The sequence below is a fragment of the Pinus tabuliformis genome, chromosome 1_1 (genome assembly GCF_031772625.1).
Source record: "Pinus tabuliformis cultivar Carrire ecotype Pingquan chromosome 1_1, CPIR1, whole genome shotgun sequence".
In the NCBI taxonomy this organism is placed as follows: Eukaryota; Viridiplantae; Streptophyta; class Pinopsida; order Pinales; family Pinaceae; genus Pinus; species Pinus tabuliformis.
In genome coordinates, this window is record NC_142297.1 from 194,900,276 (window position 1) to 194,927,281 (window position 27,006).

Below are 27,006 nucleotides of genomic sequence, written 5' to 3' on the forward strand. Positions count from 1 at the left end.
GCACGGACCCCTGCAGCTGAGTGCACAAGGCGGAGTCGGGTCTGTATTGAACTGAACTTGAAAAGGATCATTAATAAAGCTAAGTTGATTTGGCATATTATGCATTTGTTTCATAGATCTATATTTTGATGTTTGGCGTTAATGGTATCTATTTATCTATATGCGCGCACTTGTATGTATGTTTATGTATGAAAACTTTCTAAGTAATTAACAAACAGAACCTAACTAAGGAAGACTTGGGTAATTAATATTGGTCACACTGTGGCTGGATCTACACGAAGGCAGTCCCACAGGACGCAAGGAGCCCATTGGTGTGCGTAATCTAGTAAGCGCGAAGGTTGAATCACGTACCTATCACCCATATCAGACATCCCCAAGGTGCGGAAACTTGGTTCCAACACCCTCCCATACTACTTCGGGTGAGACCTCAGTCTGCACTCTGCGGACTGTTGCCGAAACGGCTAGTAGTACCGGGATTTGCTTGGCTAAACTCACTGCTAAACCTAGGTCAGGCCCCACATAGCCAACAGAATGTTTGATGAATTTCATAATATGAGTATACGTCCCAACGATCATGTTTCAAGATGATTGTACTAACACATATGTGTTGAGACATTTGATATGTACTTGAGTATAGTAGGTGATAGTTGTAGCATTATGTCTAATGACTATCAGTTAACTTTGGGTTATGACATGATTATTTGTAAAAGTTGATTTCAAATTGATAGATATGATTGTCTTGATATTTGGAACATGTGGTTGACATGTGTGAGAAGTTGCAGGAAACATGCTTGGTATTAGCGTGACAATGTAATAGTTGATGTGCTTATATAACTAACAAGTGGGTGATGTGACAATACATAGTAAGCCTTGATTGAAGTAAGGTAAAAAGGCAAAAGAAAGGAATTGGAAAAGAATTCCTTTGGCTATGTTTTGAAACCCTGATTCCAAATGAATGAGTGCTTTGCATATAGAAAGTCTTCTTAACCTTGATTTATCTGAAATTATGTAATATTCCTAATTAGCCATGGCTAATTGGAATATTCGATTTTGTTCAATTTTTACCTTCTATAGTTATTTGTAAATAAAAAAAGTGAGGATGGGGACATAACTCACTTTTAGAATAAAAAGTCACTTCGTAGTAGCACAACATTGTGACTTAGAGGGGAGCCAAGGGGGCCAAAGGGGGACATAGAAATGGAGCCCACTGAGACACATGGAGGGACTGCGCAGGAGGGAAGAAACACGTGGCAAGAGAGGAATCATGCAGGAGGAGGTGAGCCTTGGGATTGAGAAAGGCAAAGGCTATAAAGGAGAGAGGAGCCCCCTCATTTTGATCATTCTGGTTATGACCATTTGTGATAGTCATTTCAACTTAGAGCACGCTGGCTGTTTAGCTAGTCTGCAGCACTGTTTAGTGCATTAAGTGTCTCTGTTCAGAGACCTCACCCTTAGCCCCGGGGGACTTCGAGTGCTTGCTTGGGCAAGGTATTTCCATTGGCATTCCAGCAGTAGTTTCATCAGCATTTCAACAGCAGTTTCATCAGCATTTCAGCAGCAGTTTCATCAGCGTCTTTGAGGAACTGCGCAGAACCCCAAGGGGGTGATTTTCGGGGGTCGGCCATTTCAGAAAAGCTTTCTGGGTTTTTATGGGTTTTTTGAGTAGAGTCTTATTCCAGAGTTTCAGCCTTTTCTGAGGAGGGGAGTAGCCCCAAATCCTCATTTGATTTCCACCAGCAACAGTAGCACAGTAGTTTTCCAGCAGCTGGGATGCAGATCAGTGTGAGGCCATTCCAGGAAAGCTTCTGGGTTTTTCTAGGTTTCTTGAGTAGAGCCTGAATCCAAAGTTTCATCTTTTTCCGAGGAGGGGAGCAGCCCCAAATCATCATTTGTTTTCTAGCAGCAGCAGCAGCACAACAACAACATCCACGCAGAGAGGCCATTCTTGTCATTCTGAGAGTATTTCTTCACTTTCCTTGTGCAAGTCGAGGTGCCATTTGTCTAATCACCTCTTGTACTCATTTATTGCTCAGTATAATAAAATGGCTTAGCATTTCTAGCTGCATTTCTTGTGTATCTACTTATATTCCCAGTTTACATTATTATATGTTGTTCCACTATTATTTTATCACTTCTGGGTTATTATATCATTTTCACATATTTAGTTGGAGTTTTTGCTGGGGTTTGAGGAATATTCTGGGTTAGGAATATTACAGTGGTATCAGAGCATAGATCTGGCTTAGCTTGTGGAGCTAGCAATCTATGACACCGGGGGAAAAACCCTATATCTGTTACAAAGGTCAGAGATACAGAGACACTAGGCATAGGTTGTAGAACACTTACGGAGAGGTAGATTGTGTTACGGTGGTGGACACAGAACAAGAGGAGCCTGTGGTGGACGCAGAGCAGGAGGTTCTGATGGCAGATGATGACGGGAAGAGATTTGCAGATATGCTCCTCAAATCCGTGCAGGATCTGTCGAGGCAGATTGAGGTGATGGGGCAGAGATTCACAGCAGTAGAGGCCAGACAGCGTGAGAGCCCATGGGTTTTTTAGGTTGGTGAGGGATCGGGCGCATCCCACCATTTGCCAGAGCAACGTGATACTGCGCAGCGGGTGGCCTCACATGCCCCTACATGCTCTACCATGCCCACTTTCTTAGGAGCCAACACAGGGGCCGTAGCCCAGCAGGAGGTAGAGCCCGGACATATGGGCAATTGTTTTGCAGAGTACCAAGCCTATGGGCAGGAGTTCAGGTAAGCCCTCTCATTCAGATATTTTGTTCAGCTCCAGCAGGATAGTAGACCCCTCGACCATCACAGAGGGTACCGGCATTACCATGATGGTGACACCCACCGTGTAGCGAGTAGATTCCACTTACCTACGTTTGATGGTTTATCAAATAGTTCGGAAAAGTCTTGGGTGGAGAAGCTGGACATTTATTTCCAGCTTAACCAGATGTCGAAGACAGAGGCCATCAAGGTGGCAACATTGCATTTGGATGGTGAGGCCCAGGATTGGTGGTTTCATGGGATGGTTACACTAAGGCACTCCACAGTGATGACATATGCCAAGTTTACCAGGAGACTGATGGAGCGATTTGATCGAAGGGATCCAGAGTAGCATTTTGTTGAGCTGACAAGGCTCAAACAGACAGGGAACCCAGAGACCTACATTGCAGATTTCTTGAGGGTCTCTATGATGGTGCTGTTAGCGCTCCAATCTGCCAGAGGCTGAAAGAAGGCAAAACTCAAGGCAACAACAAACCAAGCTCAGCCTCATAGCTAGCCCTACGAGGACAGGAGAGGGCTCTCTCCAGTCAATCTCGATAAAATGAGCAATAGGGTGCGAGATGACTTAAAATGGGAATTGATTTAGGCTAGTAAAATGAATAGGAAAGGGGTAATTTGATAAATGACTGGGTTTTCTGGGCAGTATGGGATCGAGAATAGCATGAGTAGGGAGATTAAATCCAAGACATAGATTATCTCAGGAGGCAAGACAGGCAATAAATTTAGCATTCAATTTTGAAATTATATGGAATGAAAAAAATGCTGAGAGGTTGACAGGGCAATAGACGAATCCTTATCAAACAGAAGAAAACACAAAACATGAATACCTTCCCAAGGCAGAGCAGCAAACTGGATTCTGCCTTTCTCACTTAAAAGTATTCATTTAGAAATGATTATGAAATGAAATGGAAACATAACAAGCTACATATGAAACAAAGGAAAAGACAAATGCTAAATTCACACCACAAGAATCTCAGGAGTCAGAGCTGTATATTTTCATTAAATCCCTGTCAAAAACTGTACAGTGAAGTTTTCCTTCACAGCTCTCCCACTATTTGCCAGAACTCATAACCCTCTTCAAAAATTTTCTATACAATAAATAGACTCACTCTATCAAAAAATGAATCAATTCAGAATATGGGATGATTTAATCATTACTAACTGAAGATGAAAAGCCATCCATCGCTAAAGGAGTAGCGTTGCATTTTGCTCGGATCTGAAAAAGTGACATCTGTAGGTGTGAATCCCTTGAAATTGTAACTGAAGTCAGAAATAGACCATCGTTTCCTATTTTTTGGCTGCCGCAGGTATTCTTCATTTAATTGGGCTTTTGACCTTTCACCTTCTCTTTTGCCATTTGAAACCAATTTTTGTAATTAGCAACAGATCCATCAAATTTAGTATATCTGGAACCTTGGATTCTTTCATGGCCTCTGTCGAATTTCTCATTAGAGCTGATTTAAAATTTTCTAGATAAATCCTGGCATCGTTATCAGGTTGCAGGAGCTTAAACTGAGCTCTGAGGTACACCAATTCGTCCTCTCTTAATGATTTCACCAGTGCCTGGAACCATTTGGTCACATCAACTCCTTATTCTTGAGAGCTGCACGTTTGAACGGTAAGCAGCGGAGATAAGCTTTAACATGTTTGTACACCGAAATATCTAATGGAATTACATGTTTCCCACAAAGCCATGGATGAGAAAGGGCCTGAGCTACACTCATTCTTTTGCATATATCTTTGTTAAGAAGCCTTTTCACAAAATCCTTAGCCTCAGGAGAGATAGAAGGCCATGGTGCATCATCAAAATTAGGTTCAGTGCTCAAAACTTCACGAAAAATTCCTGATTCAGAGTGTGCCCAGAAAGGTCGACTACCATATAGTAAGATGTACGTTATCACACCAATACTCCATACATCTGCTTCCATACTATATGATTGGTGAAGGACTTCTGGTGCTACATAATATGCACTGCCTACAATATCGTTCAGTCTTTCATCTCTGGTTTTAAATCATGATGCAACACCCCCTGAAGGTGACAAAAGGCAACTACGCTCAAAATCTGCACAACAATACCCTTGGCATCTTCCTCTGAGAACCTTCCACCACTGGACAATATTCTGTCCAACAGTTCCCCACCTTTGCAGAATTCCATGATAATGTAGACATTGTTGTCGTCCTCGCATACATCGTGAAATATGACCAAATTATGATGCCCTGACAATGCTTTCAAAATCTTAACTTCTCTCCGCACATCTTCGATCGCAATAGCTATCATCATCTTTCAAATGAAATCCCTGATGAAAATCCTTGCCATAGTTTGATCCAACTTCCAAATATCCAAAATCCTAAACCTTCTGCTCCTCAACATTGATCATCCATTGCACATTCATTGCATGGTGGTTCAGATATTTCTCATCCATCTCCATTCTCCGTTCAAACAGATTACAATATTTTTCATGACATTTCATCCGCCTCTCCTCAGCCATCTTAAGGTTTGACATGATCATTTTATTGTTCTCAGACAAGGTTGCCTTAATGCCAGCTGTTTTTGATGATGATTTTCGCTTTTCCTTGGATATTGTTTATCTCTATTGGTAGAGGTATCACCAGGGCTCTGAAGTGGGGTCTCAGGCATTGTATTTTCATGCATTATCACATTCTTTGCAGGTGTAAGGTAATCTTCAAATGTTTCCATGATCTGATGCGGATGTATCAATAATCATATCTCCAACATCATTTCCTTTCTGGCCAAAATGTTTATTCATTGCATCACATAGTTCCTTGGTATAATTAGTTGGTAGTCTCTCGTCCATATGTTTCAGACCCTTTTATACTCTCAAGCCCCTCATTAGTTAAGATATCTTTCTCAGATGCATCACTCTTCTTAATCACGCTAACAATATCTTTGTCCTTCAAAATACATGTAGGTTGAGAGGATTGGCAAGGTGAATCCCTCCATCGAAAGCAAAATGCCATGAGGGCAACTGCGATGAGGCTGGAATGTAAAAGAAATATCAACTGCAATGTCAGCTATAGTCTTCAAGTACGGCTTTACAATCATCCAGCATTGCTCCAATCCCTCTGATCTCTGCCTCCTGCTTATCATATTTTGATCTTCGAATATCAAACGGATCCTCCGAACTGCGGCGGCGTCATCCATTGCTGCTCTTTTGGTTCAGTAACGCCGAGTGTGAGATTAAACAAAACCCTTCATATAAATTCTCGTACAAACACTTCGCATCTCGGAATGAATTCTGGGCACATGAATGAATTCTGTAGCTTTGCGTCCCAACCATCTATAGTTTCCAGGAATTTTTATTGCCACGGTTTCCTCAAACTTATGGTTATGAAAAACAAGCTCATGAATTGATTTTGTGGGCATCCAAGGCATAGTAAAGAAGATCTGCAAAGGCGCACTGCTTGGGGCTGTTTAAGAATGCCCTATAGCTAGCAAATCCATGCTAAGTCTGAGCTGGGGAAATTTCGTACAAATTCAAGCCTTTGGGCTGTATGCGTCGCGCCGCATTGGGTATGCACCGCGCATCAACAGTGTGCTGCGCCCATGCAATTCTGCCCTGTGGAAAATGTCGCGATGTGCCGCGCATGCCCAGTGCGTCGCGACACTTAGCTTATGCGCCATGCATCCAAATTTACACATGGCTGCCTTCAATTTGGTTGCGTTTTCTCCTCCACGTTACCACTTTGGCTCCTTGATGTCTTTAATATGCAAAGGAATTGACAATTGTGGAAACATCTTAGTATCACAAGGATTTTAATTCTTGCTTCCACTTGATTTTTTGACTGAAGTAATGACTCCTTTGTTGATTTCTTGCAAGTATGGTTTTCAAGCACTATACATCCTGCTTCACCCCAAATCACAATTACACACTTGAGGCGAGGCAATCTCAGAGCCATACCAAGAAGTGCACTTGCAATAGATGGTGCCTCTATTCAGGCCTATTTTACAATTGCCCGCACGTATAGCAGAAGCATGACAACAATATGTAGTACCCCATCTCTCTGGCTGAGGAAACTTTGCTGAGCACACAACATAATCTGTCATTGTGAGCAATTCACCCAGACCTTCCCTTTTTCTCTCGGCATCTGCTAAGATTGGCAACTCCCTTCTTATAGCATTTGTGCATCAACAGTAATGTATGGGAAGTGCTGGCCGCTTAATCTCTATGGTTCCCTCATCAATGCAGCCATAATACCTTGAAATTCTGAGCATAAATAAATCTGGAACAGGTTCCTTACTTACATGTCCTTGGATCTGAAAATGACAACCACCATATATTTAATCTCAGCTACTGCAAGCCCTCAACTCTGGACATTATGACTTCGATATTAGCTGGTGGTGGTAGCAAATCTTCTTGGAACTGGTCCCCTGAATGATAAATAACTCGACTCTCCTAGTGTTGGTGGAAAACAATATATTCAGCCCTCCTATAAGCTAATTAGACTCCTTCCGTTTCTGCACTTGCAAGTGATGGGTCTTTCCATGTTTGTGGAGGCCATTCATAGTTTCAATTTATGTCATATGGGTAATATCAAAGTTTGCTCTTTTTAGTGTTCTGCTTCATTAAAATGATGACCTTTCTGTCGATTCTTTGCAGGGATAGGAGCTGCTGAACCTAGCAAGATGGGCAGGGCTGCCTGAAGAACTTGTAAAATCTTATCAATCATGTATTAAGCGAACTTAAAAATTTCTTCTTCAAAACAGAGTTTTAAAGAAGAAATGTCCTTCAGCATTATTAATAATGTGAATCTTGAATTGAAACCTTATTGAAGTTCTCTTTGGCCTGCAGGCGTTAGTGAACACTTCTGGAGACAAAACCCTGGACTCAAGATGACTCTTTTTGACCAAAATGGCATTTGATGACTGCAAATGATGAGAAATGAACCTTGGTGAATTTGACTCTGACAGAGGACTGACAAGACTGAGTCTAACATTGGCTCCAATTGGGATGGCAGCTGTCGCTCCGTGGAGGTGCCAAGAACATCAGATCTCTAGGAGAGCTAGACACTGCCTTCGTCCATTGGGCTATGGAGTCCATTATTCCGACAAACCAACATGACTCAATTTATTGACTGAAACTTGACTGAAACTGACTCAATGCAAACTGACATGACTGAAAAAACTTGACTCTAACAAACTAACTCAAAATGGCAAAGACCTGGACTTAAAACTTAAAGCTTGGTGGCAGTACATGGCCACCTATGTTTCTTACAAGACAATATATCCTCAAACTATATCAAAATGCCAATGCAACCAATCAAGAAGATGGCTTCTTGACTGATTCTTCCTATCAGATCTTCTGGTCAACAGTAGATGCTTGTAACTGGGTCTCCAAAAAGCTAATTTACCATGATCTCCTTCATCACTGAACACTACAATAATCACCTTCACTGCTGGCTGCAACAAACTTTCCAGAGGATCTTGAAAAACATGAAGATTTTCTTCCTGCTGAAGAAACCAGGGATACTTTGCTTCAAATTCTGATCTTCCTTCATCGTGTACTTCAGTAAAAGTGTGCTCCTAGGCTTCAAAAAACTCTGAATAGGTAGATGAGCAGATATCTTCTTGGAAAAACATTTCAACACATGAAACATATGAAGAGGAATCTGAATGGAAATCCTGAATGTTTTGATCTTTTGTGGTGTGAATGAATTGAATGAAGGTCTAATCTTGTTTTTCACACACTGACTAAATTACCTCCTCATGAAGGTTGTATTCTAATGAACCGAGAACATTTAGATCCATAATTGTGTCTTCTGCATCCCAGATGATTTCAACAGCAAAGTTCTCTTTCATAGGATTTCGTACTAGGCATTCTTGGTCATCACAATCTGAATCTAGAACTGAAATAGCTGTCCTGACATTACCACATTCTGAAATTAGCATTGAACTTACTTGCATGCTGTCTCCTTCTATTGACAAATCTGAACCGACACTTTTTCTTTCATCACCTTCAGCCATATGGAACTCTTCAACCTGCTGATCTATTTCATATAATTCATGTTGACTATCAAGATGCAGAATTCTTTCATCTTCCATCGTACTACAATCTTGATCATGCTGCAAATTTTCAAGATCATCTTCATGCTGCTGAAATGGGTTTTCACACAGGGCTTCCATGATCTCATCATCCATGAAATTATCATCTTCATAATATTTTTCAAGGCTTTCAATAAAAGTAGAAGCATGTTTGCAACAGTCATGAACTAGATTTAATGATGGATAAGATTCTTTATACCTCTCAAAGAATATTGAATGAAAATCCTTTAGACAATAAATGGAAGCAGGTGGCAAACTTTCATACCAAGATCGGGCTTCGTCTTCTAGAGTAGCCATAAACATTTTCATCAAACAGTCTTCAGGAAAATTGATCTTCAATCTATGCACATGAATGTGAAATTTCACCAGATGAAGAGCAGCGTCATTACCTTCCACATTTCTGAACACAGGCAAATTCTTTGACCAATCTACCTTGGGCATTTTATTTGGAAAACCTGGGATGTGATCTCGGCTCATGGGAGCGTATCTTCTTGCAATCCAATCCATTTTAAAAATCTTACCGCTATTGATCTCTCTGCAGTGGAGTCACCATGAAGGATTGATTGCTAGATTCTTCAGTGAATGGAGTCACTAGGTGAATGATTTCAGCCCTCTTCTTATGTCTGATCGTTGTTCACCATCAACAATCAGCTTTGAAATTGAGATATGTATTGGGGCATCACAATCTTCAAGCAAACCATTTTCGGTCCCCAGTGGAGTCGCCACTATGTTAGCGCTCGAATCTGCCTCAGGCTGAAAGAAGGCAAAACTCGAGGCAATAACAAACCAAGCTCAGCCTCGTAGCTAGCCCTACAAGGACAGGAGAGGGCTCTCTCCAGTCAATCTCGATAAAATGAGAAATGGGGTGCGAGATTACTTAAAATGGGAACTGATTTAGGCTAGTAAAATGAATAGGAAAGGGGTAATTTGATAAATGACTGGGTTTTCTGGGCAGCGTAGGATCGAGAATAGCATGAGCAGGGAGATTAAATCCGAGACACAGATTACCTTAGGAGGCAAGATAGGCAATAAATTTAGCATTCAATTTTGAAATTATATGGAATGAAAAGAATGCTGAGAGGTTGACAGGGCAATAGACGAATCCTTATCAAACAGAAGAAAACACAAAACATGAATACCTTCCCAAGGCAGAGCAGCAAACTGGATTCTGCCTTTCTCACTTAAAAGTATTCATTTAGAAATGATTATGAAATGAAATGGAAACATAACAAGCTACATATGAAACAAAGGAAAAGACAAATACTAAATTCACACCACAAGAATCTCAGGATTCAGAGCTGTATCTTTTCATTAAACTCCTGTCAAAAACTGTACAGTGAAGTTTTCCTTCACATCTCTCCCACTATTTACCAGAACTCAGAACCCTCTTGAAAAATTTTCTATACAATAAATAGACTCACTCTATCAAAAAATGAATTGATTCAGAATATGGGATGATTTAATCATTACTAACTGAAGATGAAAAGCCATCCATCGCTAAAGGAGCAGCATTACATTTTGCTCGGATCTGAAAAAGTGACATTTGTAGGTGTGAATCCCTTGAAATTGTAACTGAAGTCAGAAATAGACCATCGTTTCCTATTTTTCGGCTACCGCAGGTATTCTTCATTTAATTGGGCTTTTGACCTTTCACCTTCTCTTTTGCCGTTTGAAACCAATTTTTGTAATTAGCGACAGATCCATCAAATTTAGTATATCTGGAACCTTGGATTCTTTCATGGCCTCTGTCGAATTTCTCATTAGAGCTGATTTAAAATTTTCTAGAGAAATCCTGGCATCGTTATCAGGTTGCAGGAGCTTAAACTGAGCTCTGAGGTACACCAATTCATCCTCTCTTAATGATTTCACCAGTGCCTGGAACCATTTGGTCACATCAACTCCTTATTCTTGAGAGCTGCACGTTTGAACGGTAAGCAGTGGAGATAAGCTTTAACATGTTTGTACACCGAAATATCTAATGGAATTACATGTTTCCCACAAAGCCATGGATGAGAAAGGGCCTGAGCTGCACTCATTCTTTTGCGTATATCTTTGTTAAGAAGCCTTTTCACAAAATCCTTAGCCTCAGGAGAGATATAAGTCCATGGTGCATCATCAAAATTAGGTTCAATGCTCAAAACTTCATGAAAAATTCCTGATTCAGAGTGTGCCCAGAAAGGTCGACTACCCTATAGTAAGATGCACGTTATCACACCAATACTCCATACATCTGCTTCCATACTATATGATTGGTGAAGGACTTCTGGTGCTACATAATATGCACTACATACAATATCATTCAGTCTTTCATCTCTGGTTTTAAATCACGATGCAACACCCCCTGAAGGTGACAAAAGGTAACTACGCTCAAAATCTGCACAACAATACCCTTGGCATCTTCCTCTGAGAACCTTCCACCACTGGACAATATTTTGTCCAACAGTTCCCCACCTTCGCAGAATTCCATGATAATGTAGACATTGTTGTCGTCCTCGCATACATCGTGAAATATGACCAAATTATGATGCCCTGACAATGCTTTCAAAATCTTAACTTCTCTCCACACATCTTCGATCGCAATAGCTGTCATCATCTTTCAAATGAAATCCCCGATGAAAATCCTTGCCATAGTTTGATCCAACATCCAAATATCCAAAATCCTAAACCTTCTGCTCCTCAACATTGATCATCCGTTGCACATTCATTGCATGGTGGTTCAGATATTTCTCATCCATCTCCATTCTCCGTTCAAACAGATTACAATATTTTTCATGACGTTTCATCCGCCCCTCCTCAGCCATCTTAAGGTTTGACATGATCATCTTATTGTTCTCAGACAAGGTTGCCTTAATGCCAACTGTTTTTGATGATGATTTTCGCTTTTTCCTTGGATATTGTTTATCTCTATCAGTAGAGGTATCACCAGGGCTCTGAAGTGGTGTCTCAGGCATTGTATTTTCATGCATTATCACATTCTTTGCAGGTGTAAGGCAATCTTCAAATGTTTCCATGATCTGATGCAGATGTATCAATAATCATATCTCCAACATCATTTCCTTTCTGGCCAAAATGTTTATTCATTGCATCATATAGTTCCTTGGTATAATTAGTTGGTAGTCTCTTGTCCATCTGTTTCAGACTCTTTTATACTCTCAAGCCCCTCATTAGTTAAAATATCTTTCTCAGATGAATCACTCTTCTTAATCACGCTAACAATATCTTTTTCCTTCAAAATACATGTAGGTTGAGAGGATTGGCAAGGTGAATCCCTCCATCGAAAGCAAAATTCCATGAGGGCAACTGCGATGAGGCTGGAATGTAAAAGAAATATCAACTGCAATGTCAGCTATAGTCTTCAAGTACGGCTTTACAATCATCCAGCATTGCTCCAATCCCTCTGATCTCTGCCTCCTGCTTATCATATTTTGATCTTCGAATATCAAATGGATCCTTTGAACTGCGGTGACGTCATCCATTGCTTCTCTTTTGGTTCAGTAACGTCGAGTGTGAGATTAAACAAAACCCTTCATATAAATTCTCGTACAAACACTTCGCATCTCGGAATGAATTCTGGGCACATGAATGAATTCTGTAGCTTTGCGTCCCAACTGTCTATAGTTTCCAGGAATTTTTATTGCCACGGTTTCCTCAAACTTATGGTTATGAAAAACAAGCTCATGAATTGATTTTGTGGGCGTCCAAGGCATAGTAAAGAAGATCTGCAAAGGCGCACTGCTTGGGGCTGTTTAAGAACACCCTATAGCTAGAAAATCCACGCTAAGTCTGAGCTGGGGAAATTTCGTGCAAATTCAGGCCTTTGGGCTGTATGCGCCGCGCCGCATTGGGTATGCGCCGCGCCGCATTGGGTATGCGCCGCGCATCAATAGTGTGCCGCGCCCGTGCAATTCTACCCTGTGGAAAATTTCCCGATGCGTCGCGCGTGCCTAGTGCGTCGCGACACTTAGCTTATGTGCCGCACATCCAAATTTACCCATGGTTGCCTTCAATTTGGTTGCGTTTGCTCCTCCACGTTACCACCTTGGCTCCTTGATGTCTTTAGTATGCAAAGGAATTGACAATTGTGGAAACATCTTAGTATCACAAGGATTTTAATTCTTGCTTCCACTTGATTTTTTGACTGAAGTAATGAAGCCTTTGTTGATTTCTTGCAGGTATGGTTTTCAAGCACTATACATCCTGCTTCACCCCAAATCACAATTACACACTTGAGGCGAGGCAATCTCAGAGCCATACCAAGAAGTGCACTTGCAATAGATGGTGCCTCTGTTCAGGCCTATTTTACAATTGCCTGCACGTATAGCGGAAGCATGACAACAATATGCAGTACCCCATCTCTCTGGCTGAGGAAACTTTGCTGAGAACACAACATAATCTGTCATTGTGAGCAATTCACCCAGACCTTCCCTTTTTCTCTCGGCATCTGCTAAGATTGGCAACTCCCTTCTTATAGCATTTGTGCATCAATAGTAATGTATGGGAAGTGCTGGCCGCTTAATCTCTATGGTTCCCTCATCAATGCGGCCATAATACCTTGAAATTCTGAGCGTAAATAAATCTGGAGTAGGTTCCTTACTTACATGTCCTTGGATCTGAAAATGACAACCACCATATATTTAATCTCAGCTACTGCAAGCCCTCAACTCTGGACATTATGACTTTCAATATTAGCTGGTGGTGGTAGCAAATCTTCTTGGAACTGGTCCCCTGAATGATAAATAACTCGAGTCTCCTAGTGTTGGTGGAAAACAATATATTCACCCCTCCTATAAGCTAATTAGACTCCTTCCGTTTCTGCACTTGCAAGTGATGGGTCTTTCCATGTTTGTGGAGGCCATTCATAGTTTCAACTTATGTCATATGGGTAATATCGAAGTTTGATCTTTTTAGTGTCTTGCTTGATTAAAATGATGACCTTTCTGTCGATTCTTTGCAGGGATAGGAGCTGCTGAACCTAGCAAGATGGGCAGGGCTACCTGAAGAACTTGTAAAATCTTATCAATCATGTATTAAGCGAACTTAATAATTTCTTCTTCAAAACAGAGTTTTGAAGAAGAAATGTCCTTCAGCATTATTAATAATGTGAATCTTGAAGTGAAACCTTATTGAAGCTCTCTTTGGCCTGCAGGCATTAGTGAACACTTCTGGAGACAAAACCCTGGACTCAAGAATTAAAATGACTCTTTTTGACCAAAATGGCATTTGATGACTACAAATGACGAGAAATTAACCTTGGTGAATTTGACTCTGACAGAGGACTGACAAGACTGAGTCTAACAGGTGCCGGACCTATCCACGGCACGCAGGGTCTATATGTATGTTGAGGGGTTAGCAGAGCCACTTCGAGGTTTAGTCTGATCCACTAGACCAGCCACACTCCAGGACGCTATCAGCAGGACTTGGGACTTACAGGATGTCTTACCCAGGACCCGGACACCTTACCCCTAGAGACAGACTTTCTAGTCTAAGGGGAAGGATGTGAGGATTCCACCTCCAAAGGGGAATCCAGGACAAGTACAGCTTGATGATGATGCCAGGAGGGAGCTAAAGAAGAAGCGGTTGTGCTTCACTTGTTAGGAACCATGGGCACCAGGGCATAGATGTGTTGCTGGTAAAGCACATTTTATTGAGGTCTTCTTCGAGAGCAATGGAGAGGAGGATGACGAGGATGATGTGTAGGTAGGAGATAGCCATGCCGTACAGGGTCCTTTGCCACCACCACCGCCAGCAGCAGGTGGTGCATATTTTTCACCCACCGAAGGGGCCCTTGCAGTATTGCGAGGAGTTCCCAAGTATCTGACGCTACGCGTACGAGGGATAGTATGTGGCCAAAGAGTATCAGTTTTGGTTGATAGTGGGGCGACCCACAACTTCATCGATGCCCAGATGGTTGAGCGGAGAGGTATACAGACAGAGAGCTTCGATGGGTTTTCAGTCTTGGTCCCAGGAGATCAGACCATGACGTGTGCTCGTTATGTTCTAAAGCTTTCAGTGATGATGGGCACCTACACATTGACTGACCACTTTTTCTTGGTCGATATTCCGGACACCAACATGATACTGGGTGTTCAGTGGCTTATCACTCTAGGGAAGGTCACGACAGATTGGAAGACCCTGGAGATGGAGTGGGATGATGAGAAGATAGGGAGGCATGAGAAGATATGGGGATAGCACACATATCCGCCTCAGACTGTTTTGGCTCATCGGATGGAGGCAGTCTTCCGAAAGGGAGACATAGAGTGGGCAGTGGAGCTGCATGCATCAGAGGTAGGGACTACAAGGTAGACGATACACCCAGAGGTACAGTCTATCCTTGATTGGTATGCCATATTGTTTGGGGAGATTCCACGAGGACAGCCATTGGATCGGGGGTTTGAGCACACCATCAAGCTTGAGCAGGGCATACAGGCTGTGATTACCACCCCCTATAGGCACCCCAAGGCCTATCGGGATGAGATTAAGCGGGCTATCCAGGAGTTGTGGCTCTTGGACATATCCGACCGAGCACGAGTTCTTTTGCTTCTTCTGTGGTGTTAGTGAAGAAGAAGGATGGTACATTAAGGATGTGCATTGACTACAGGGCCCTGAACAAGAAGACCCTGAAGAACAAGTACCCCATACCCAGGATTGATGAGTTGATGGATGAGTTGAGAGGGGCATGTTACTTCTCAAAGATTGATTTGAGATCTGGGTACCATCAGATTCGCGTGAGGGAGCAGGACATTCCCAAGACCGCCTTCAAGTGTCACTATGGGCACTTTGAGTTCTTGGTGATGCCTTTTGGGCTAACCAACACCCCCGCTACATTTCAATCCTGCATGAATCACATCTTCCATAGTCACTTGAGGAAGTTTGTGTTGGTATTCTTCGATGATATTCTCATTTATAGCAGGACTTGGGAGGAGCATCTCCAGCACATTGAGACAGTATTGCGTATCTTACAGGAGCAGCAGTTCTATGCCAAACTCTCCAAGTGTGAGTTTGGGTTGACAGAGATGTTGTATCTGGGACACATCATAGGGGTGGACGGAGTGAGGGTCCACGAGGAGAAGATCAGGGCCATCAGAGAATGGCCAGAGCCGAGAAACATGACGGAACTTCGAGGATTCATTGGCATTTGCACTTATTACTGGAAGTTCATCAAAGGTTTCTCACAGCTTGCTGCACCCCTGACAGATTTGACGAGGAAGGGGGCTTTCAGTTGGTCGGATACAACACAGCGAGCCTTTGATAGGCTCAAGGAGGTTATGAGCAACTATCCAGTGCTTGCATTTCCAGATTTCACGCAGCCATTTGTTTTGGAGTGTGATGCATCGGGAGAGGGGATCGGCGTAGTATTGATGCAGGGAGGTCACCCTATAGCCTTTGAGAGCCGGAAGCTCCTTCTGCACGAGAGGTTTTATTCTATATACAACAAGGATATGCTGGCCATCATGCATGCATTGGCTAAGTACTGGTAGTATTTGGTGGGTAACAGGTTCAAGGTGAGGACTGATCACAACAGCCTCAAGTTCTTTTTGGAGCAGAAGCAGCTATAGGAGAGGCAACAGAAGTGGATTAATAAGATCCAAGCATATGACTTTGACATTGAGTATGTCAAGGGTAAGAACAACGTGGTAGCAGATGCCCTTTCACGTAGACCAGCCACATTGTCTCCTATGAGCTTGGATACAGATTGGAGGGCTCGACTCTTAGTAGAGTACTCCAAGGACAGGTTTGCATGTGAGGTCTTGGATGGGCAGGTGGTAGATGACAGGTACAGGGTGGTCGATGAGATTATCTATTACAAGGATCGGATCTTCTTGACTAAGGGGTCTCAGCTCAAGAAGAAGATACTCTAAGCATCACATGATTCACCTTTGGCAGGACATCAGGGGTTTACCAAAACCTACAGGGCCATTAGAGATAGGTTCTCATGGGAGGGCCTCAAGGAGGACGTACTCCAGCACATCCGGGAGTGCGATGTTTGCTAGAGGAAGAAGGGAGAGATTAGCCATCCTGCAGGTTTATTGCAGCCTCTTCCCATTCCGGAGGGGAAATGGGAGAGTATTTCGATGGACTTCATCATAGGGTTGCCCATGGTACAGGGCAAGGATTGTATCTTTGTCATCGTTGATCGACTGACAAAGTACGCACATTTTTTTTCCATATCCACACACTATACAATAGCACAGGTGGCCGAGCTGTTCTTTAGAGAGATTTTCAGGCTACATGGTCTTCTTAAGACAATCGTCAGTGATAGGGACAGTCGTTTCATGGGCGGGTTTTGGCAGGAGCTTTTCCAGTTGGTGGGGACGGAGTTGACACCGAGTACCAGTTATCACCCACAGATGTATGGGCAGACAGAGATAGTTAACAAGTGGCTGGAGGGCTACTTGCATAACTATGCGAGTCGGCAACAGCGAGCATGGCTAAAGTGGCTGCATCTGGGGGAGTACTGCTACAATACTTCACATCACATGTCCATTGGTATGTCACCATTCTATGCCTTATATGGGTATCATCCTTTATCTTTTGCTGACATGATGTTTGGTGATAGCAAGGCTCCTAGAGCCAAGATTTGGATCCAAGAAAGTCAGGATATCCTCCGACCTCTCAAGGATAACATGGATATAGCGCAGAACTAGCAAAAGTTGTATGCCGATAGGGGTCGGGTAGAGAAACAGTTTGAGGTAGGGGACATGGTCTACCTACGATTACAGCCATACCAACAATCATCACTGAAGCTGAAGGGGGCTGAGAAGCTCAAGCCCCACTCTTACGGGCCATACAGGGTGATACTCAGGATTGGATAGGTTGCATATGAGTTGGAGCTACCCCAAGGCAACAAGATTCATAACGTTTTTCATGTATCATGCCTCAAAAAGGCATTGGGGCAGCAGGTGACAGTGACAAATGAGCTACCACACATGGATGATGAAGGGAATTTGGTATTGCAGCCGGAGGCTATCATTGATACCAGGGAGAGGCAGTTGCAGAGCAGGACGGTCCGGGAATTCTTGGTGAGGTGGAAGAATTTGCCGGATGAGGATGCCACTTGGGAGAGTGAGAAGATCTTGCAGCATCCATCACTCAATTGCTTGAGGAAAAGCAACATATTGCCGGGGGAGACTGTAATATTCCTAATTAGCCATGACTAATTGGAATATTCGATTTTGTTCAATTTTTGCCTTCTATAGTTATTTGTAAATAAAAAAAGTGAGGATGGGGGACATAACTCACTTTTAGAATAAAAAATCACCTCCTAGTAGCACAACATTGTGACTTAGAGGGGAGCCAAGGGGGCCAAAGGGGGATGCAGAAATGGAGCCCACGTAGACACATGGAGGGATTGCGCAGGAGGGAAGAAACACGTGGCAAGAGAGGAATCACGCAGGAGTAGGTGAGCCTTGGGATTGAGAGAGAAAAAGGCTATAAAGGAGAGAGGAGCCCCCTCATTTTGATCATTCTGGTTATGAGCATTTGTGATAGTCATTTTGACTTATAGCACGCTGGCTGTTTAGCTAGTATGCAGCACTGTTTAGTGCATTGAGTGTCTCCGTTCGGAGATCTCACCCTTAGCCCTAGGGGACTTCGAGTGCCTGCTTGGGAAAGGTATTTCCATTGGCATTCCAGCAGTAGTTTCATCAGCATTTCAGCAGTAGTTTCATCAGCATTTTAGCAGCAGTTTCATCAGCGTCTTTGAGGAACTGCGCAGAACCCCAAGGGGGGTGATTTTCGGGGGTTGGCCATTTCAGAAAAGCTTTCTGTGTTTTTCTGGGTTTTTTGAGTAGAGTCTGATTCCAGAGTTTTAGCATTTTCTGAGGAGGGGAGCAACCCCAAATCTTCATTCGATTTCCAACAACAACAATAGCACGGCATTTTTCCAGCAGCTGGGACGCAGATCAGTGTGAGGCCATTCTAGGAAAGCTTTCTCGGTTTTGCTGGGTTTCTTGAGTAGAGCCTGAATCCAGAGTTTCAATTTTTTCTGAGGAGGGGAGCAGCCCCAAATCATCATTTGTTTTCTAGCAGCAGCAATAGCACAATAGCAGCATCCACGCAGAGAGGCCATTCTTGTCATTCTGAGAGTATTTCTTCACTTGCCTTGTACAAGTCGAGGTGCCATCTATCTAATCACCTCTTGTACTCATTTATTGCTCAGTATAATAAAATGGCTTAGCATTTCTCGCTACATTTCTTGTGTATCTACTTATATTCCCGGTTTACATTATTATATGTGGTTCCACTGTTATTTTATCACTTCTAGGTTATTATATCATTTGCACATATTTGGTTGGAGTTTTTGCTGGGGTTTGAGGAATATTCTGGGTTAGGAATATTACAAATTATGTGGATATGTGCTAGATTCATGAGCATGTAATTGACAAGTATATTAGTTAGTCTCTAGTTACAGGTGGATTTGTCAAGGGAATTGGATTCCCTTGAGAGATGGTGTGGGTGTGTTCAGTTGCAAGGAAACATAATTGGCACAACAAGGTAAGGTAACTGGTGTATTGTTATGTTTAGTTATGCACTAACATTACGTGTTTGTAGCCGTATGATGGAGGGGATTGAATGGAAAAGAAATTGCCATGAATTTTTGAAGGAGGCGTTGGTTGAGCTTTCCTTGGGAACCATGGGGATTGAGTCATGGTGTTTGTTGTTAGGCTTGTGATTTTGGTCTTTTGTGATTGTTGCACTTGATGTGCGATTTTGAGTTTGTCTCGTGCATAAGTATGCCACTTTATTGTGGTGTCGTGTTGTTATTAGTTTTCATGGTTTTGCTTCTTATTTGTTTCTTGGTATTTCCTTTTATGTTTTGAGTCTTGGGAATTGGTTGGGAAAGGAGGAAGTTAATGGAGCTATGGGAGATTTGTGTAGTACCCAATAGATGATGTTAGACCCAAATGAAGTTTGTTGCATGAGTAAGTGCAACGGAAGGTAAGACTATGATAGTCGGTTGTACTAGCTGGGTCCATTATGGTAAATGGACAATAGAAGTAAAGTCATGAGAAAGGTAACCAAAAAGGTAAATTAAATGGATATGAGGTGTCGGATGCCTTGGCTATGTTGGGAACGATTTTTCCCAATGTTATGCATGTTGTGCATGAATAAAGGAAGTTCTCTTAACCTAGACCTTATGTTATCTGGTAATTATTTTATGATCATGATATTGTTGATGTTTAAATATGTATACATGTATGTATGTATGTCATTGTCTGACAGAATGATGATTGTTTTATAATAATGATTATATATGTGCGTATCATGTATCTTTTTCACTGTCTGACAGGGTCATCAGGAATCGTCCTTGTGGAGGAATGATTGCTTACGCAGACGAATGGCATGAAGAGGTTCTTAGTCTTATGAGGAATCAATTGAGAAGAGTAGTCATGTCAAATATACAAGGTCAGTATCATATGGTATGAGTTGATATTATGTGATTATATTATGTTTATGTTATGACAGGTAATGTTGAAGGATACATCAACGAAATGAAAGTAATGCAATATGCGCATGTTGGGGACAAGCATGGATAAGACACTGAAAGCAAGGTTTCTTGGTAGGTACAATGTGCTTTTGGTACTAGTGTTGTGCATATGTTGTATATGTTGTACGTGTTGCATCTATGATGTGTTCACATGCAATGTTGTGTATATGTAGTGTGTGTACATGTTTTTTATGCAATGTTATGTATAGGGTGGTATAGGTAGTGTTGTGTGAATGTTGCATATGCTGTGTTGGGTATAGACGATGCTATGTACATGATGGATGTGCGGTGTTGTGTGCATATGGTGTTGTGCGCATGTTGGATATGCAATGTTGTGTATGGTGTTATGTACATATGGTATTGTGTGCAAGATTGTTCAAGTGGTGTTGTGAGCATGTGGTGCCATGTACATGTGGTACAATTCGCGATGTGTGTAGGTAGTGATGTGTACATGTCATGCATGTGGCGTTGTGTACATGTAAGTGTCATGTACATGTCGTGCATGTGGTACCATGTACATGTGGTATTGTGTACACATTGTACATGTGGTGCAATGTACATGTGGCGTTTTGTACACGTTGTGTATGTGGTGTCATGTACATGTGATGTTGATCACACGTTGTGTAGGTGGTGCTTTGTACATGTGGTATTGTGTAGGTTGTGCTTTGTACATGTGGTATTGTGTATGTGTTGTACATATGGTACTGGTGTACATGTGGTATTGTGTGTGTGTGTCATACATGTTGTGTTGTGTACATGCGGTACTATGTATACATGTATTGTGTATTTTTGGTATCATCACATGCATACTCATTGTGTTGTACTATTTGTAGTACATGTATTTTGTTGTGTTGCACGTCAGGTGTAGGTACATGTATTGTGCAGAATTGTACATCAAGTATAGATGTATGAGTTGTGTTGTATATCGGGTGTATGTGTATGCATTTTTGGTGTCGCAGGTTGTGTGCGGATGCATGTCTTGTGATGTACATTGTGTACGTATATGTGTTGTGTTGTGTCGTACACCAAACGTAGGAATATGTATTGTGTTGTGTTGTACACTCTTTGTAGATGCATGTATTGCATGGTGTTGTATGTCGTATGTGGTGGTATGGGTGATGCATACTATGTGTATGTGCACATGGTTGAGTAGAAGGCACTAGGTGTTTGTCGGGTGTGACAACCGATCCAACATGCGTACAAAATAAGGACAAAGGTGGAAGCCAAGGATTGATTAAAGGATAAGTATCAGTATTTTATTCAATTTTACTATGCGTGTGATTTATGATTCTGGTATATGATGATTACATGTGATCTATAATTTTGGTTTATGATGGTTACATGTGATTTATGATTTTGATCTATGATGGTTGTGTTTTGAGCTACCCTGATGTGATATGTTTATACATGATGATTTGGTCAAATATGTAGTTTGACTTGTTGTGACAAGAAGTAAATAGGATTGCAAGTATACCTTATTGACGAGCTACCAATGAGGTATGGTTTGAGTTTATTTCAATTTATTTGAATCTAATGGAAATTATGTGCATGTTACAGGAATGCATGAACATGCCCAGTTGGGTGGTTGAAATCAACTACAAGAATTAGCAACAACAAAAGGAATTGGAACAGGCAGCAATGTGTTGGTAAAGCACTTCAGGAGTAGGGCCATAGTGGGACACTAGTACCCAATAACGTCCATTTATTTCAATGAGCAAGCTATGACTGGTATGATGGTTTGAGTCAGGGATATGCCTTGGTTTTTGTATCTTCCGATGTAAGGAAGCATTTCCAAGGGATGGACTGCCCGGGAGGGGGGTGCTAGCGGAACTTGGAAGGTCAGTGACTGCACGAAATTGGTGACCGAATTCCCGAGGGAGTGTGTAGCAGAGAAGGGAAGGTCATGGATATATTTTCTTCGTCCATTAGCATTTCCAAATGGAATAAGATGCAAATTAGGAGTGTACCCTAGAACAATGAGCCCGTAATTGTTCACTAAGAGGACAAGTGGTGCGGAATTTTAGTGTTGGACATTGGATGCATATTTGAATTTGCAATGGATTATGGACTTCCTGAGAAGGAGGTGAATCCTGGTATTACTTTGAGGGTGGAGGTGTGAGCCTCTGGATTCCCTTGTTGTGGATGCGAGAATCTTATCCTTTTTTTTCTAGTTGAGAAAATGTGCATATGTTTATATGTGTCTATTAGTGTAAATACGATATCGAGTTGGTTTATAAAGATCCTTAGGTAGTATGATTATTTTTTGGGTGTAGCAAATGTGCATGAGTATATGTTGTTATTATTGTAAATACCATAATGAGCTATGTTATTAAGCTCCAGTAAATAATATGATTCTCATGTTTCAGCGGTGGTCATTGTAAATACTACAATGATTTTTGTTATAAATATCCATGGGCAGTGTGTTTTGTTTTCAACAGTATTTTTGGTTAGAGGTGTCATTGAACACCAAGGACGGTGTTCCACCAGGGGGGTGTTCTGTAACATCCTTGGTGAAAATTCATGTAAAAATATATATAAGGCCATGGATGATGGGACATGTATTCCAAGCTAAATGGTGGGAGAAACATCCTAGTGGGTGTTGATTAAGTTTATTATGGCTAAGGGAATTGGCAAAGGCGATGGCTAAGGCTTTGGAAAGGCAAAATTGTAGTTTTGGCACATTTATTTATGAAAATAATGGAAATTAGGAGAAAATAAAGGTGAAAGGTCACAGGTTGCATGTGAGGAGGAAAATGAAGGAAAATAATGGAAAATGAAGAAAATAGAGGCATCATTCATAAAAAGGCTTCTGAGGGTTAGTTGGCAAGCTCTTAGTCAATGTAAGCTCTTGGCTCAACCTTTTGTCAGTTCAATTTTAGAGCTCGCTCATTATTCTGTCTCTCTCATACTCTTTGAGACTTAGAGTTTTCTTGGAGCACTCTTCGTGGGTGTGGCATACTTGTATTCTTGGAGAAAGAAGGAAGAGGAAGAGCAGGAAAGCGCAAGAAGGCATCAGGATCAGTAGCTACAACATATTTTCATGTAGGTACTGAGTTGCATGTATGATTTTTTCACTAGTTTTGGTATTCATGGCACATGCATATGGATTATTGGTTATGATCTATCATTGGCATGGAGGATTGCCTGGATTGACAATGGATTTCTTATCCTTTCCATTTCCTGGATATCCATGGTGATTGTGGGTTTACTTTCATTGCTTATTTTTGGTTGGTTTTCATGTCTCCTTAACTTGGGTTGAGTTATTAGTTCCTGGAAGCCCTGGTTGGAAAAATGTTGTGGAAGCCCTGTAACAGCTTGAGTTGAGTTACTAGTCCTGGAAGCCTTGGTTGGAAAAATGCTCTAGAAGCCCTTGGTGGGTTGAGTTACTAATCCTTAAAACCTTGGTTGGAAAAATTCTCTAGAAACCTGGCGGCAGTTGTGGGTTGAGTTACTAGTCCTAGAAGCCTTGGTTGGAACAAACGCTTTGGAAGCCCTGGAAGGCTTGGATGGATACCAATCAAATGATGGTTATGGGATCTCCCACTATGAGGTGGAATCATTATTTTATGGCTTGAGGTGGATGGCCTCTAGAAGCCCTGGATGGTTTTTTATTGATGTGTTCTATGAGATCCCACATTCATGCTTGGAATATGTCACGGGGATGAATAGTTGAAGAGAGATTTGGCTTAGCCATTATATGGTTAGGTGGAACGTGGAAGTCCCATTCTGGGCTTAGATTTTGCATCATTAATGGAAGGTTATTTATCCTAGTATTTATATGAGTATTATGATGGATTATATGTGGTGTATATGGTTGTGATTTCATTGATATTTATGTCCCTCTTATGTTGGTTATGTATATGTTTTATGACAACAACTATATATGGATCTCATCATGTTTTTAATTGTAAATGAATGAAAAATGTATCTATGACCTAAAGGATAAAATGGTAGTTAAATTGATAAGGAAACAATGCTTCATGGTGAATCCCAGATAAGTATGAGACCCCTATGCTCAAATTTGTTATTTACACCTGTAGGTTGCATATTTACTAAGTTTTTAACAAAATGTATGTCATGGTTAGGCTTGGTTAGGTCAGGCCCTTGATTAGGTTTTGTGTTAGAGGCTTTTCCTTAGTGTCATTTATTTCCTTGGAAAGTCTCATCAAGTTCTAGGTATTGGTTTGGAGACTAGCCTTGAAAAATGTGGCTTAAATCACAGCACAAAACTAGCTGAAAAAGTCTGCAATCTCTCCCTTGCATACATTGTGGGAGAAACTATAAGGTTGAAGTCACATGCATGCCTTGCCGTGGGAGAGACTTTGGGTTTATTTCATTGAAATTCTAGGTTAACTCAGGGGTTGGGCACCTGGAGTGGTGGATTAGCTCCTGGGGGTCCTGAAGCACCTAAGGGAGGTCTGTAAGGTCTTGTTTTGTCGACTCCATTTCCTTAAGTTTACCTAGGAGGTTGAGTCTTATCATAGTGGCATCTCATCGCATTTGTACCCCAGTTGGCTAGTTGCTTGGGTAGTGTTATCACCCCAAGAAGCTCTCCTAGGTTGTATCTCGGAGATGCTCGAGAACATTACAAACTCAACAAAAAATGTTGGAAGATGGTGGATGAATGAAACAAATGCTGCATATTCAAGCCAGATAACCACTTCTACTATGCTTAACCCCAGACATGGGTGAACACCCCCAGACTACAAGGCTTTTAACCACCAATTACTCACAGTTTGAGGAACAGGTGAAGATGGAGAATACTGACCACACCAGCAGATGCACAGGACCCTGTGATGGCCGGCTGCAACCAGTAAAGAGGTCTGCAAATCTATTTTTTAACACACAGACAGGATGACAGCTCTCTGGCATTAAACAAACAGAAACCTACATACAAATTCAATGATACATACTAGATTCTAACACAGAGGTGGGATGACAACCCCTCTAATGCTAAACATCTACAGCACATGAATAAATGCATAATAGGCACAACCTGGAACAAAGAAGAAGAAGTGGAAAGTGAGCAATTAACAGCAAAAGAAGCTTGTATTAGCTGAAAATGAAGACCAAACACTGCAGGTATCACAGTAGTTACAGTCTCCAGAAGTTGAACCTTACAGCAAGATAACACTCATCAACGCATCCCCCAGATTACATTTTTTTTCTGGGTATATATAGAGTTTGATTACAAATATATTCTGTTGTTCTATGCGGGAAGGGGTCATAATGGACCACCAACCGCTTTAACTCTCTGATGGAGTCTCTGCTACAATCTGCTTGCTTTAGTAAATGAATTTGACGTTCTCTGGTGCTCTGCTGTCCTTTCGGAACAGGTGGAGTGTAGTATGGAAGAAGCTCCATAACTGATAAATGCTCTGATCTGCTCGAGACGCTTCCTTCTCATTCTCGGCCATCCTGTTTCTTAAATGCAGTTGTTGAGGAGGAAATGCACCTGGTACTAGTAGATGACTGCTTCGTCCTTCGGGAGCACAGAATAATCATAGGTGGTGTACTTTATGGCAGGTGGAAGATCTGGTCAGCAGAGGTATTGGGAAATACAACAACAGAGTGGACTTAGGCCGTTGGATCGTGGGCGGGTAGATCCAACGGTCACCGGGCGGAAAAGATGTGGGGACTTTAATGGGCGGGGATGGGCGATAAGCAGTATTGCTCGCACCGCTTTTCGGAGATGGGTGGTAAATGTACAAAGGCCAGTGATCACAATCATCATGCAATGCATGGTGGACGGGGCGGAATGAAACCACTTTGATCGCGAGCTAATGCGCGGTTGGTTTGCGAAAGCGGGAGGAGTGAATGCCGTTGGATTAAACAAATGGAAGGCAAAGATTGATTTGCAGGAAAGGCAATGTGCGATTGCGATCAGATCGCATCGCAATATCACATCAGCGGAAGACAAAGGGTGGAGCCTTAACACACATGGGTGCGATTTGCGATAGCGATGAGATCGCATCGCAATATCATAGCGGTGGAAGACAAAGGGCAGAGCCTTAAAACACACATGGATGCGATATGTGATAGCGATCAGATCGCATCGCAATATCGCAGTGGCGGAAGACAAGGGGTGAAAGGAGGCAGTGGGGTTAATGTGTGATTGCGATCAGATCGCATCGCAAGGGGAAAAACGGAGGCAGCGGGGTGAAAGGGAGTAAGTGAGGTGAAGGAGAAGGAGGAGGATAACCGATGCAGACCTCTTCTGAGTAGGAAACCAAGGACCGAGCTTACTTCCATTCTTTGAAAATCAGCAACATGTAGCAGAGCTAACACTGGCTCCTTCTGGGGATGAGATCCTCCCCATGAGGTCTCAAGAACTGCAGACCAATGCCTTCATACAAAACCAGCTTAAAAATTTTCCCCAGTATTCCATTGGGCATGGAGTCTAATTAAGTCTATATTAAAAATAACACATTAACAACATTGAGGCTTTAAGACCTCAACAACCTAAATCTTCAAAAACTGCCCATTTATTGGGCCATCAAAATTGTTTCCCCTTCTCCTGATTAACCTGCCTGTCAGCGGGTTCATCAAAAATCTGCAAAATGGGGTTGATTTGATCCTCTACCTCAAAGAGTTTGGGGCATTTAATCTCACCAGGTAGAGAAGGTTTATGCTTTGTCCCCTCTCTATATGCTCTCATCGGACTA

The 27,006-nt window shown here is 42.0% G+C and overlaps 2 pseudogenes; both read right to left on the reverse strand.

The window, feature by feature from the left end:
• Nucleotides 1-4,130: 4,130 nt before the first annotated feature.
• On the reverse strand, nucleotides 4,131-5,073 carry LOC149212190 (CDPK-related kinase 3 pseudogene; annotated as a pseudogene).
• A 3,429-nt stretch (nucleotides 5,074-8,502) lies between these two features.
• On the reverse strand, nucleotides 8,503-11,446 carry LOC149212191 (CDPK-related kinase 3 pseudogene; annotated as a pseudogene).
• Nucleotides 11,447-27,006: the final 15,560 nt, after the last annotated feature.